The sequence below is a fragment of the Schistocerca serialis genome, chromosome 6 (genome assembly GCF_023864345.2).
Source record: "Schistocerca serialis cubense isolate TAMUIC-IGC-003099 chromosome 6, iqSchSeri2.2, whole genome shotgun sequence".
Classification (NCBI taxonomy): Eukaryota; Metazoa; Arthropoda; class Insecta; order Orthoptera; family Acrididae; genus Schistocerca; species Schistocerca serialis.
Genome location: NC_064643.1, coordinates 758,206,848 through 758,223,016, shown reverse-complemented (window position 1 = coordinate 758,223,016; position 16,169 = coordinate 758,206,848). Strand labels below are relative to the sequence as shown.

General features: G+C 44.3%; 1 protein-coding gene and 1 pseudogene across 1 annotated transcript in view; both read left to right on the top strand.

Moving 5' to 3' along the window:
* Positions 1–16,169, top strand: part of LOC126483901 (facilitated trehalose transporter Tret1-like) — a 259,894-nt gene that overhangs the window by 17,995 nt on the left and 225,730 nt on the right. The window lies entirely within an intron of this gene.
* Positions 12,393–12,490, top strand: LOC126485628 (U6 spliceosomal RNA; annotated as a pseudogene).

Below are 16,169 nucleotides of genomic sequence, written 5' to 3'. Positions count from 1 at the left end.
CCACACAAAATCTAAAATCACTCAGGGCTTCTCCAGTAACCAGGGTGGCAAGTGGTTAAAACCCTGGATTTGGGGCTGGATGGGCTCCACACTGAGGGCTCCAGTACATGTTGCACGCGGATCCGAAACGACATCGTGGCTCAGGGACGGTGGGAAAAAAGACGGTCCAAAGGTGGATGAGCAACCGTGAGTGAAGTTGGAGCCTCAAGAAACTTACACACCTGGCGCACCAGAAGGAGCTGCCGCCAGATGGTAAGTGGCGGTTCCCCAGCCTCAGCACAGAGGCTGGGTATGGGACTGGTCAGATAATCACCCACGGCTAGTCAAATCCCCGCATGGTGGACAGTGTCAAGGATCCACAAATAAGAGGGCCTCGCTGACCCATGCACCGTGCACCTGCAGTCCAGCTGTGACTGCACAAAAGCCTGATAAAACTGGGGGAGACACATCCTGTCTGCTCCCCATTACCTGTGGCTGAGGCACTTGAGAATGTTCAGTGCCTGCAGGATTCTGGCTTTCGAGTCTCACAGGTATGGCAAACCTGACAATCTGGAGTCACAGAGGAGACCCAGAAACCGCTCTGTGTCTCTAAACTGTAGGATAGTGTCCCCCATATTCAAGGTAGGCAAATCAAAAAGACGACGAGATCAATTAAAATGAAACACACACACACACACTTATCGGAAGAAAAGTAAATATCAGTGGACAGAATTGGTTGTTTCAGTCTGACAAGGATGAGCCATTCGAGAAGTTTTGATAACTTGGATAGTAATCTGATTGGTCTGTAGTTGCTCACTTGCATCAGATCAGGCTGTGGCAGCTGGACTGCATGGGCAATCCTTCACTGAGGTGGGACATATCCCAGGAGCAGGCTCTGGTTGAAGATCTGGGTGAGAAGCACAAACGGCTTTCTTGGTAGGTGACTGATTTGCATGTTAGTCATCCTGTCTGGGTTGGGAGCTGAATGGATTCCCAACCAACAGATTAGGGTCTTGGTTTCAGCAGGTGTTGTCAACTCTGACAATATCAGAAGAGCTGTGGCTCTGATCTCCCGTGCTAGTTGTCGCGTCCATGCCATGTCTTCATCGCCACCATTAAGAGCTATTGTATTTTGGGCCTTAAATGTTGTGGTGAAGACTTTGGCTTTGCTTAAGAGGATCATAACTCTGGCCTGCTGGGCCCTAGATGGCCAATTCTGAAGGTTGTATATGTTGGATTGGTCGTAGCACGCTCCATTCTTTCCTAGAGTGCAGAGTGAGAAGTGGCTATCTTGTTCTTCCATTCTTCAATCGAGAATTCAATGGCTCGGATGTGATGCTCCTGTTGCAGTCTCTTCATCTCCCTGCTGTTGGGCAGACAAGGTTGTTGAGCCATACAGTGTACTGATCCCAGTTCGTGACCGTAGATGTGGGGAGTTGCATGTGGTCCAGAGCATTCCTGATTGTACCAGTGACCAGGTGGTGGTCTGAAGTGAGGTCCACAATGGTGTTGAGCTGGAGATCGAGATAGAGGTTCTTTAGCATCGCCACATAGAGCACATCAGGGCGATGGTTCCTGTTGTGTAGAACATGTGCTGGATCATCAGGGCCGAAAGTAATTGCTCCCAGGCGCTCCTCAAGGGAGTGGAGTTGCTCTACCTTTGGGTGGTTTCAGCGAGAGTTCCATCTGTAGTACTTCGCATTTAGATCTCAACATAGGAGGATCTGATGAAATTTTTGTGAAGTCTCTTTCGTCGAATTGTCTCTGCGGACTCAGGTAGGCTGCTATCATTATAACAACACCATGGGCCGTGTTGATTGTGATAGCCATCACCTCCAAGGTGATAAGTTGAGGAAGCGTGATAGGTGTATGCGTGATAGCCTTGTTGATGAATATGACCATGTCCATGGTCTCTGGCACGATCAGCACAGTAACCAATCATAAAAAATGGTTCAAATGGCTCTGAGCACTATGGGACTTAACATCTCTGGTCATCAGTCCCCTAGAACTTAGAACTACTTAAACCTAACTAACCTAAGGACATTACACACACCCATGCCCGAGGCAGGATTCGAACCTGCGACCGTAGCAGTCGCGCGGTTCCGAACTGAGCGCCTGGACCGCTAGACCACCGCGGCCGGCAACCAATCATATTTCCTGAGCTTGAGGAAGAGTGTGCGCCAGAGATGGGTCTATGTCAAAAACAGAACTTGAAAGTCGCGAGCTCTATCTTCTTATCTCGTGTTTCTACTGAAAATCTCGTGCTTGTACTCTTGTTAACTTCTCTATTACAGAGATCGCCTAAACTTTATTTTTTTAATTGGTCCTGTGCGCAACAAATAACTTACTTGGTCTTTCTGCTGCCACAGCTTGATCTGCTGCATTCCATTATTTAACAAAAACATAAAAAAACCTATTATTCGTGCTGAGTGCAATGCATGTTCTGTATGGCGGCTCCTGCTGTTGCTGCGGCTGCTGCTGCTTACTACAACTACACTTCTGGAAATTGAAATAAGAACACCGTAAATTCATTGTCCCAGGAAGGGGAAACTTTATTGACACATTCCTGGGGTCAGATACATCACATGATCACACTGACAGAACCACAGGCACATAGACACAGGCAACAGAGCATGCACAATGTCGGCACTAGTACAGTGTATATCCACCTTTCGCAGCAATGCAGGCTGCTATTCTCCCATGGAGACGATCGTAGAGATGCTGGATGTAGTCCTGTGGAACGGCTTGCCATGCCATTTCCACCTGGCGCCTCAGTTGGACCAGCGTTCGTGCTGGACGTGCAGACCGCGTGAGACGACGCTTCATCCAGTCCCAAACATGCTCAATGGGGGACAGATCCGGAGTTCTTGCTGGCCAGGGTAGTTGACTTACACCTTCTAGAGCACGTTGGGTGGCACGGGATACATGCGGACGTGCATTGTCCTGTTGGAACAGCAAGTTCCCTTGCCGGTCTAGGAATGGTAGAACGATGGGTTCGATGACGGTTTGGATGTACCGTGCACTATTCAGTGTCCCCTCGACGATCACCAGTGGTGTACGGCCAGTGTAGGAGATCGCTCCCCACACCATGATGCCGGGTGTTGGCCCTGTGTGCCTCGGTCGTATGCAGTCCTGATTGTGGCGCTCACCTGCACGGCGCCAAACACGCATACGACCATCATTGGCACCAAGGCAGAAGCGACTCTCATCGCTGAAGACGACACGTCTCCATTCGTCCCTCCATTCACGCCTGTCGCGACACCACTGGAGGCGGGCTGCACGGTGTTGGGGCGTGAGCGGAAGACGGCCTAACGGTGTGCGGGACCGTAGCCCAGCTTCATGGAGACGGTTGCGAATGGTCCTCGCCGATACCCCAGGAGCAACAGTGTCCCTAATTTGCTGGGAAGTGGCGGTGCGGTCCCCTACGGCACTGCGTAGGATCCTACGGTCTTGGCGTGCATCCGTGCGTCGCTGCGGTCCGGTCCCAGGTCGACGGGCACGTGCACCTTCCGCCGACCACTGGCGACAACATCGATGTACTGTGGAGACCTCACGCCCCACGTGTTGAGCAATTCGGCGGTACGTCCACCCGGCCTCCCGCATGCCCGCTATACGCCCTCGCTCAAAGTCCGTCAACTGCACATACGGTTCACGTCCACGCTGTCGCGGCATGCTACCAGTGTTAAAGACTGCGATGGAGCTCCGTATGCCACGGCAAACTGGCTGACACTGACGGCGGCGGTGCACAAATGCTGCGCAGCTAGCGCCATTCGACGGCCAACACCGCGGTTCCTGGTGTGTCCGCTGTGCCGTGCGTGTGATCATTGCTTGTACAGCCCTCTCGCAGTGTCCGGAGCAAGTATGGTGGGTCTGACACACCGGTGTCAATGTGTTCTTTTTTTCATTTCCAGGAGTGTACATATAATTCAAGAGAAAGGGTTTGGCCAAATCTAAACTCGATAAATAATATCCCAAACAAGTAATTCCTTTCTTCAAAAACTATATTCTGGAAGCGGTTCTTTCTTATTCAATTAACAAAACGCTAGAAGCTCTTTGAACAATCGCTTCGTATGTAAATCTGCCTCCAGTGGCATTAAAGCAATATTACAAATTAATCAAACTCTTGAGACAGATTGAAACACTTCTCAATTAAATATATAGTGAAACAATTCCCTGACAATTACAAAAGAAATCAATGACAAAAATCAGTACTTAATTTTTTCGCCTAACAATGGTTTCCCTTAAGAATTCAACTCCTGTCATTACCAAAATTACCGTCTGCTGCTACGCACCTACACAAACCCGTTTCTTTAAATTAATAATCGCGCTGCAAATTATAAAAAATATCAACTCAGTACCAAATCCTGTGTCGCTGCTGGCGGACACGGCAGTACGGCAGCTCGGCCCAACACACGTGCGCACCACAGGAGGCGGGCAGGCGGGCTCCTACACTGGCCTCCAAACTGCCACTAATTAATCCCTGCGCTGAGAAGCGTGACAACAATATCTTAGATTCCAGAGCTTGTGTATGTGCGCTGTAGCCAACCTTTAAATCCTAAGACAGTATTGCCAACTCTCAAACTTTTTTACATATATGCCTGCTACTACGCCTTCGTGACTTTCCGTGTTTCTGTAGCTATCTTTAGTACAACTGAAAAGATGCTTCACAATGAAAAATTCGACGAAAAGGAATAACGTCCGTGGCTAGCGTAACGGAATCTGACGAAAATAAATGGTTAAAATTTAGGATATTCTTCTCATGCCACCAAATCATATAGTTACTAGAAGCATTTCTGAGATATGCTGCTTCTATCAGCGTTTGTTATGCAAACGGTACTGTGTTCTGGAAGTCGCTAAAGATCAATTTACTAAATCATTTAAGCTGTATTACTTCAGGGAAGACAGGTGTTTGGGGAGTGTAGCTGGATGTTTAGACGAAAAGGGGAGGCAGATGTCTGATGTGGTAGTGTGCTGTGAAGCAGGTTACCACAGTCTGCACGCACATACACGTCATAGGATATCGTCTTCGTCTCTGAGCCATGAGAGCAACGCACGACCTACTTTGATGTTCTGTTTATATTCAAAGCGGCCAGTCGCAAATTTGTCTGTCTATACTTTCTATTACTCTATACGTAAGAAGATGTACACTTCCAACGATACATACTTTCAAAAAATACCGTACAAATGCGTAACAAATCTAATGGTTCGTTTTGCTGCGAGGTGCCGAAGCACCTGCTTCTGTTCATAGTAGTGTCAGAAATGGGGCTGGTACACTTTGTGTAGTGTGACACTTGTGCGGAAGGACATTTCAGTGGAGCCTAGTGTTCTTACTGGAATAAGTAGCTTTTAGCAGGTAGTCTGTTTGTGATATGGGCAAGTCAACAAGTGTGAAAGCAGAAGACCTGGTTGTGGTGACAGACTTAACTGCAGCATCACCCGAGGTCTATGTTAGGTTGGAATGTGACAGTCTGGTTGTTAGGCAGAGCCAACGAATGTGAAAACACGAACCGACCCAAAGTGCCGTGTGCTCCCTAGAAATGTCAATATATTCCATCTCTACACAAGTGTCACTTTGCATAAAACTTAGAAACAAGTCACAAACCTAGACGTTTTGTTGTGCTCATCTTGTTTTCTTGCTCAGATGAATCATCTATTGTATAGCATCCCAGGCCACGTCAAGTACAAATTTACACAGAATAGACAATACTGCCTTACGAAACACAGTGAAAATCTTGTAAACGAAATTCTTTTATTGTATTTCTCAACGTCAGGTCACAGAAAGTTAACGTAAGAGATTTTACTTTTTAGTAAGACATCGTCAAACTATTTGAATTCGTTACACAGAAACTCCTCGAAGTACAACTGAACAGGGCAGGAAAGGCACTCACGTTGTGATATGTCGAAGCGAGTTGTGATACACTTCGTGTGACCTGAAACTGAGAAATACAATCAAAAAGTTAATGAGTTGTACATTGTACAGGCCCTCAATTCTCAGTGATTTTTTTCGTGTGTTTGCACTTTTTAGTTCTGCAGTGACGACGTATAAGGAAGAGGATCGCAGATTAGAGCAGTCGCAGAATTCCCGTGAGTTCTATCTCACTTGTACCGTTATGCGTATTTAGGCGAGCTAATCGCCCGCGCAGTATTGGTAGGAGATGAAATAGTTGTACAGCTGAACCCTAGCGGGCCAAGGTTCCAGAGGGCGCGGCGGCAGATCCGGATTCCGGCTAGGTGACCGATAAGAGCGAGTCCAGGTAAAAAGGACCGGATGTGTAAAAATCCCAGTACAGGGAATTTTGGTGACGGATGGTCGCTTATGAGGACAGACAATGCTCCAAGAAATGGCGGAGTGTCAGATAATCTTAAAGTTGGCTAAGTTACAGCTCTCTGAACTTCGACAATAAGTCACAGTTACATACTAAAGCGAATCTGAATACGTTTGCGATCTCAGGAAAATGAGGCACATCCAATGCCACAACAATATTTCATATCTTTAAAACTATAGAAGTTAATATTTCACAGTGAATAAACATTTACACAGTGAACATCTGAATTAACAACTTTTAATCGATTCATGTGATTTCAACAAACGATGTCTCAGACGATAGTGTTGCATTATAGCTATCATCCTTGAAAGCTATAAATCTGCATCTATTTTTTATTGATTTATTTCGTCTTTTATGTCTTTTTTATTACGCAGATGTTTGTCAGAAAATCGTATCCGCCACAATTAGACAGTAAATGAGCACAGCTACTTATTTAATTAACAGTTTACTTTTTTCCAGTAACTTTATTTAAGTGTTGATCGCAAGTGCTATTAAAAACTCTGCTAATTTATAAGTGGTCAATCTCAGTGTTAGCGGATACAACAATTGAAAAGCGAACGAAAAGACGCTTCTGTCAAGCAAGCATAACAACTGTTTAGACAATACTTAAGGACAGTCTACCAGGTGTACCGGTATGAAATGAGCGTTTTTTTGTGAAAATGAAACACTAATTTTAAATTGAAAAGTAAAAACATTTTATTCAAAGTACTGACCATTGCTTTATATACATATTGACCACCTTTCTGGCAATTTCTGGACACCGCGCCAATAGAAATGTTCGCCTTTTGAAGCAAACCAATCAGACAGCCAATTTTCTACTTCTTCTTAGGAATCAAAGTGTTCCTCAGCCAATGCGTGTCTCATTGATGAAAACATATGGTAGTCGGAAGGGGCCAAGTCTGGTGAATTCGGCGGGTGGGGTAGCAGCTCCCAGCCAAGTGTTTTGATTGTATCCTGAACCAGTTTTGTTTTGTGTGCAGGTGCATTGTCGTGTAAAGAAATTACTTTGCCATGTCTTTTGGCCCATTCTGGTCTTTTTTCGATCAATGCATAGTTCAAATTGATCATTTGTTGTCTGTAGCATTAGTATTCACAGTTTCACCGGGTTTTAGATGCTAATGATACACCACACCTTTCTGATTCCACCAAACAAAGAGCATTCTCTTCTTGCCGAATCGATCTGGTTTTGCAGTCGATGTTGATCGTTGTCCCGGATTAACCCGTGATTTTTCCGTTTAGGATTCTTAAAATAAATCCATTTTTCATCGCCAGTAACAATTCGATGCAAAATTGATAATCTTTCATGTCTTTGAAACAAAATTTGACAAATGGTTTTTCGGTTTTCCATCTGTCTTTCATTCGATTCATGTGGCACCCATTTTCCACACATCTGGATTTTTCCCATAGCTTTCAAACGCCCAGAAATTGTTTGTTGTGCAGCATTTAGCATTGCTGCCATTTGCTTCTGACTCAAAGTTACATCTTCATCTAATATTGCTTGCAATTCGGTGTCTTCGAACTTTTTTGGTGGTCTTCCACGTTCTTCGTTTCTTACATGAAAATCACTATTTCTGAACCATTGAAACCATCTTTTGCATGTTGCTTCTGATAGAGCATGATCACCATATGCCTCGAAAAGCATTCGATGCGACTCTGCAGCACTTTCTTTTCAAATGAAAACAAAAAATTAATGCTTTTCGCAAATCATCACTTTCTGGTACAAAATTCGACATTGTTAACACGATGAAAACATATGATGTTGTTTCTTCCATGACTTGATGTATACTAAATATCTTTGACACACGTCATACCAACCATACAAAAAAAAAATAAAGGCTCGTTCACAACAAATGTTCCCTATCGACACATTTGTATCTTAACGCTCATTTCATACCGATACACCTGGTACTATCGTTTATCGCATCACATTTGCACAAGAATGCTGGCTTATTTATTTATGAACCAACTATAGCTTACTTTTGTTGTAAATGAACTGAGTGAATGTTAAAGACATTTCTTTATTTAAATATTGTTGTAATATATTAGTTTAGTTCGTAGAGCTTAAGGACGATGTATTTTTGGTGGGGATGGCTTTCAGCCAATGGAAAAGCAGAGAGTAGTCAAGTGGAGACTGGAACCTCTCGAGTGAAGAGCTCAAGGAAGCGATTCTGGACAATTTTATGTCGAGTGCTGAAGTCACGCAGACCTGCCTATGGTAAAGTGCGTGCTTCGGTCGTATAGGTGACGGATTTTGGGGCTGTGAACGGCCGCTGTAATACACTAACTTTTGAAGGGACTTTATATTTCGAGAGGTCTGAATGCGCGCTCCAGAACAGGACTCTATATAGTTTTTCTTGTTTGTATTACGGAACTGAGGACAGGCAGAGTATGAGTTACTAGTCTTTGTATCGCGTGTGTCAATTTGTGAATCATCATGTTGAAGTCTGAACTGTTTCGAGCTCTAATATATTTCATATATCGTAATTGCGAAGCGGACTTTGTTTTCTCCTATCTTTGATAACTATTTAGTCTGGGGAAATTTCTACCATTAGCGTAACGCTCTCGACATAACTTTACAGCATTTGATGAGGGTATTTTCTGTCTGCATTTTAACTGAATATCTTAGGACCACTTCCCGTTTATTTCAGGTGTCCTTTCTTGACTGAACATCATTCAACGTAATTATCTGTCGTCTACATCAATTACAAACGTTGCCGGCCGAAGTGGCCGCGCGGTTCTGGCGCTGCAGTCTGGAACCGCGAGACCGCTACGGTCGCAGGTTCGAATCCTGCCTCGGGCATGGATGTGTGTGCTGTCCTTAGGTTAGTTATGTTTAACTAGTTCTAAGTTCTAGGGGACTAATGACCTCAGCAGTTGAGTCCCATAGTGCTCAGAGCCATTTGAACCAAGCCAATTACAAACGTTAGACTAGAACACTTGTAATTAAATTATTGATTTAGCTTTTATTTTGTATTTCTGAGTATTTTTTATTTCGCAGTTCTAGGCAGTGCACAGACTATTTGACTGCAGGATCACAGCTTCAGGTTACTATTTGCAGCGAATTAGCTGCGTGGCATGAAAGCGGACTAGCGCCGCTCGACCCTATGGGTATATCTAGTTATTCTTTTTAAGCAGAACCATCCATAGCCCAAGTACCTGAAGTACGAGTAACCACAGGCAAAGACGCAAGAGGTTTGCTCGTATGGGACGCTGTTTGGAAAGGCAGCCACACTTAGCAGCGACCATTAGGTACCGTCGGACACTGCGGCATTATTCATAAAGAAAAAGTCGATATTCTTGGTGAAGAAGCCACAGATTTCGAAAGTTCAATCGACTTAAATTGGGCCTTTAGAATTGTATTGTCTGGCCACACAGATATCCTTTCAAAACCATCATTGGAGTAGAACATGTCTCAGTTAGCCAGGGGAACCACTTGTGTGGAAAGGCATCTACACTTGAGCAGTAACCATTAGATATTGTCTATTCAAGTGGCTGATATCCACTATTTGCCGATTAAGATTCAATCACAGAAGTTTTCCGAAGCTCCTCCGCTGCATTGGAGTTAATCCAATTCCGGTATTTGACTGCACTAACACTACTGAAGGTGACGTCAGGCACATCCTCATTGCCTATGCAAAACGGGAGGAATTTGACTGCGTTTGTGAATATTTTACAAACACTTCAATCAACAGAGGGCTTAAGAAGCTTGTGCCCTTCCCTGACAGTAGTACACTGCCGCATACCTACTTTTCTTCAGGATCTTGGTGTGAACAGAGTGACACTCCACTTGCTTGTGACTTGTTTCAGGAAAACTGATGATCAGTTGACTGTTAAGTTTGGATGGGTCTTGCATACAGCGACCCCCACATCCATCTGACAACATTCTCACTTGTGTAATTTCTGGTAGCGCCATGATGTAATCATAGACACGTGTAGCGATTTCAATCGATCCTCTTTTACCGTCGGCCTCATTCCACAAATAAAAATTGCTGTCTTGATTTCGCAGGCTGTATTTGGTAAAATATTACACTGCAATTTTTCTCGTGTAGAATATTTGACAACATGGTCCCTTTTAGAATGTTCAACGCGGGTCAAAATTTTTAGACACACTACTTGGGTCATTTTGTGCTAGTATTTTGTTTTCGATGCGCTTCTTTCGAGCCAGATATTTTCTCCGCAAATGTTACTTACGATCTGATTGCTTCCAAAGCTTCTCGTTCTCGGTCAGTAAATGACATGCGGAACATTTTCGATTCTTTCTGCGGTCTAAAGAATCCTAAACTGCACTTGTGGATTATTTTCCGGTATTTTGTAAAACACGCAAAAAAGAATAGCAAATAATGCACAGTCTTATTCCCAGGTAAACTGATGAAATATATTTTTGTCCAGCAAAAATTCAGTGTATAATAAAGTTATCTCTTAAATGAACAGCAGAAGTATTTCCAGTCACATTGCTACGCGTAAAGTGACACAAATAATTAAGAAATAACTGAGTGTAATCGTACGTAAGAAAACTTGTAAGGGTATTTGATCAATGTATGCCGCACATTCATGTTTCCACAACGCACTGACGCCTCTTAATAGAGGGTCCATATCATGAATGTGCCTCATTTGCTGTTGTAGCGTTACAATGTACGCTCATTTTATTCTTCGTGATAATGGACCTTGAATTTTTGTTCCTAAGCTACAAAAGGAACTCGTTCGACGTTTTTTGATAACAGAGAACATGGAAAATGAAAAAAAGGTGCACCAAGAAAGAGTTATGCAAATTGGTCACAAGTTGGTGCACCTACAGGCATTTGGATGGCCGATGGATGAATGCGTGACGTTGCAGCGCGGTTTCAACGTGCAGCTGGCAAAGATAGTAAACAAGGGCCGTAGCGTAAAGTCTCTGCGAATTTCATTCCGTGTACTCAACTGGACAGTAATTATGCCTCGCAGACAGGCGCGCCAAGAGTAAACTCATACGCAGATGTCAGCATTTGACAGAGGACGAGTAGTGGGGCTCAAAGAAGCCGGTTGGAGTAATCAGCGAACCGCTCGACATTTGAATAGGAGCGATGCCATTATTCGACGATGTTAGCAGGAAAGAGTGAGCCAGCTGAACACAGCATCAAGAAGGGGGCGGTCGGCCCAGAATGACGACAGAATGTGAAGACTGAGCAATCGTCAGAGAGGCACTCAGTACCCCAGATTCATCATTATCACCGATCCGACGTGCCACTGGTACTTCAGTGACCACAAGGACCATCAACAGGCAGCACACAGAAAGGGAGGTTGAGCTCACGGCGTCCCTTGCGCCGATTACCATTGACCTCTGCCCACCAGCAAGCCCGTTTGCAGTGGAATCGAGCACATTTGGTCTGGAATCTCGTAGACTAGAATCGAATGTCTTCAGTGATGAGTCCTGCTTCGAACTGGGCCCCGTTAGCGAAGAAGTGTCTTGAGAGGCCCTGGGCAGCGGTGGGAAACCAACCTGAATGTCGCCCGCCATACAGGCCGAGGAACAGGCATGATGGTCTAGGGTGCCATTTCATTTCGTAGCAGCACCCCTTTGGTTGCCGTCCGCTACATCCTTACAGCGCACCGGTACGTCGGCGATATTTCACGCCCCGTTTTGTTGCCCTCCACGGCAAGCCATCCTGGGTTTATACTTCAGCAACAATGTTCGCTCGCACACGGCGAGGGTCTTATCTTTCTGCTTGCCAAACCCTACCTTGGCCAGCAAAGTCGCCGGATCTCTCTCTCATAGAGAAAAAAATTTCAAATGTGTGTGAATTTGTAAGGGACCAAACTGCTGAGGTCATCGATCCCTAGACTTACACACTACTTTAACTTAAACTAACTTTTGCTAAGAACAACACACACACCCATGCCCGAGGAAGGACTCAAACCTCCGACAGAAGTCTCATAGATAATGTTTGGATCATTATGAACAGGACCCTCCTACCAGCTCGGGATTTTGACGATCTAGACAGGTTTTGGCACGATATCTCCAAGGAGAACATCCAACAACTCTATCAATAAATGTCAAGTCGAATATCTAGTTGCATAAGCGCCAGAGGTGGAGCAGTGCGGTCCAATTCAGTGCTCGCTTCGGCGGTACATATACTAAAACTGGAACGGTACAGAGAAGATTAGCATGGCCCCTGCGCAAGGATGACACGCAAAATCGTGAAGTGTTTGCCGGCACGGTAGCTCAGCGTGTTCGGTCAGAGGGTCAGCTGCCCTCTGTAATAAAAAAAAAAAAAACTGAGTTAAATCGATCAAAGACGAACTTCAACGGATGTCTTACGACGTCCGCCCCGAGCAGATGCAACGAACAAAAGCGAACAAAATGAGATTTAAAAAAATCGTGAAGCTCTTTCTCTTGAATAAATAATCCAATTTTTCTGAAATTGTAATCATTTGTTTGTCTGTAAATGCACATCCCATCTACTGATTTCCATCTCATTCGGAAATTCCTTCGTGATGCGACTTTTTTTTGTCATAGAGTGTAATTTTAAACCTATACGAAACTCTTTCTCGGTTGCACCTCCACAAAGTGACGAAAGTAGAAAGTTTATAGCTTCCTCCATTTTCACTGTACTTGCAGTAAAACTTCAGCATCCGGCATGATATTTAAGTTTCTTACTTCTTTACTGTTACGTCTATTCGCAACGCGATTTTCAGTCGGTACACACGTGTACCACTGAACGAACTTTCAAAATTATTTCATTGTGCGGCACATAATTCAGGAAACATGACGTCATAAGCATTGGACTGTGTGAAAAACTAGCTATTTCTTAAAACGGAGCACAAATTGCCCACACTATATACTAATGCAGTATTTGATAATGAGAGTACTTACCGACTTCTGACAAACTTAAAATATAGTGTCAATCTTTTCTAAGTTTTTTTCTCGCTTACATGCTTAAACTCAAATATTTAACGCATTAACTCATCTGGAAAACAATCAGACTTTTCAAGCTGTTCGATTTTTAAGGCGCTCGGTGGTTTACTGGTTGTATGTAAGTGGTTCGCGCACCCCAGTCAATGCTCCCCATACATTATTTTCAAGATTGCAAATGCACGTGCACTTTTGTCAATTTCTCTTCAGCATTTGGAATAAAAATACTGATCTACGTCACAAATGCACTTCTGTGAAGAAACATGGCTAACCGATATGCGTAAGGTCAAAACGCAACTACACTGATGTACAAAGATCTCATAAGCGTATCCCGCTTCCGGAACGGAAGTATTCCACCATTTGTGACAGTTTCGTATTTTTGCTATAGTATTTCCAAATAGTTAATCTAACAATTTACATAATCAGATCGTTCAATTATATATGATAATTAAAGGGAACTAGATATAAATTACTTTTAAGAGAAGTATGGGGCTGTGGTGTCACCGCCAGACACCACACTTGCTAGGTGGTAGCCTTTAAATCGGCCGCGGTCCGTTAGTACGAGGGCAGTTCAATAAGTAATGCAACACATTTTTTTTTCTGAAACAGGGGTTGTTTTATTCAGCATTGAAATACACCAGGTTATTCCCCAATCTCTTAGCTACACAACACTATTTTTCAACATAATCTCCATTCAATGCTACGACCTTACGCCACCTTAAAATGAGGGCCTGTATGCCTGCACGGTACCATTCCACTGGTCGATGTCGGAACCAACGTCGTACTGCATCAATAACTTCTTCATCATCCGCGTAGTGCCTCCCACGGATTGCGTCCTTCATTGGGCCAAACATATGGAAATCCGACGGTGCGATATCGGGGCTGTAGGGTGCATGAGGAAGAACAGTCCACTGAAGTTTTGTGAGCTCCTCTCGGGTGCGAAGACTTGTGTGAGGTTTTGCGTTGTCATGAAGAAGGAGAAGTTCGTTCAGATTTTTGTGCCTACGAACACGCTGAAGTCGTTTCTTCAATTTCTGAAGAGTAGCACAATACACTTCAGAGTTGATCGTTTGACCATGGGGAAGGACATCGAACAGAATAACCCCTTCAGCGTCCCAGAAGACTGTAACCATGACTTTACCGGCTGAGGGTATGGCTTTAAACTTTTTCTCGGTAGGGGAGTGGGTGTGGCGCCACTCCATTGATTGCCGTTTTGTTTCAGGTTCGAAGTGATGAACCCATGTTTCATCGCCTGTAACAATCTTTGACAAGAAATTGTCATCCTCAGCCACATGACGAGCAAGCAATTCCGCACAGATGGTTCTCCTTTGCTCTTTATGGTGTTCGGTTAGACAACGAGGGACCCAGCGGGAACAAACCTTTGAATATCCCACCTGGTGAACAATTGTGACAGCACTACCAACAGAGATGTCAAGTTGAGCACTGAGTTGTTTGATGGTGATCCGTCGATCATCTCGAACGAGTGTGTTCGCACGCTCCGCCATTGCAGGAGTCACAGCTGTGCACGGCCGGCCCGCACGCGGGAGATCAGACAGTCTTGCTTGACCTTGCGGCGATGATGACACACGCTTTGCCCAACGACTCACCGTGCTTTTGTCCACTGCCAGATCACCGTAGACATTCTGCAAGCGCCTATAAATATCTGAGATGCCCTGGTTTTCCGCCAAAAGAAACTCGATCACTGCCCGTTGTTTGCAACGCACATCCGTTACAGACGCCATTTTAACAGCTCCGTACAGCGCTGCCACCTGTCGGAAGTCAATGAAACTATACGAGACGAAGCGGGAATGTTTGAAAATATTCCACAAGAAATTTCCGGTTTTTCAACCAAAATTGGCCGAGAAAAAAAATGTGTTGCATTACTTATTGAACTGCCCTCGTATATGTCGGACCCGCGTGTCGCCACTATCAGTGATTGCAGACCGAGCGCCGCCACACGGCAGGTCTAGAGAGACTTCCTAGCACTCGCCCCAGTTGTACAACCGACTTTGCTAGCGATGGTTCACTGACAAAATACGCTCTCATTTGCCGAGACGAAAGTTTAGCATAGCCTTCAGCTACGTCATTTGCTACGACCTAGTTGTGTATCATGTACCGTCAAGACCGACGTTCACCATTAATGGATTAAAGTTAAGTATTCCACCAGCTACGTCCGTTTTTCTAAATTCTAATTTCCTTGTCCTGTTCCAGACCTCACGCCAGCCCGCGTGAGCTAAAACGCGTGCCTTTCTGCCTCCTTCTAGTAACACGGTGTTGGCTCTCCTGCCAACCAAAACAGGGGCAGTGGACATTATTAGCAATAAATAAATGATTATACGTTTACTTTAGTCTCTGAAGCAATTAATCGTACATATCTTACTTTTGACAAACAGTACGCATTATACCACTTTGGCTTCTTCTGCTGATCAAATACAAAGCCCATTTCTAGGATATATAAAACGGATTTTAAAAAATGTTTTAAGTAATCATAGGCTTAATGTGGCTTGGTGTATTAATCGTTATTATCAAAAGATCATCTATCATGTTAATCATTTAAAATCATACGAGTGGTCTTACTTCAACAGCTCAACGGGCTTATCAATCAGTCTTGACAGATTAGCGCCCATCGTCTCCTTAGCAGCAGCTTCATAAGAAATGTAAAACTGATCCAGTTGGTGAAAAAAAAACTAAGAATTAGAAGAAATAATGAGCTTGCTGAAGGAACGACGCCAACATACGTGTCGGATAACCGTACAAAATTGTAAGAAACGTTAGTCTATGTTGCGGCTTAATGTATTGTTCATGACATGAAGCACGATCGGCTACGTGGCTGGACGTAGACTTGTCTGAACAAAAAAAGAAGAAATCCTGTTTTATTTGCCAACGAGTCGTCGCGAAAACTTTCGCAGAAGGTGTGTGTGTGTCTGGATACGCGAAGAGAAGGTATTGTGAATTCTAGCGAGTTCTAACGGTCG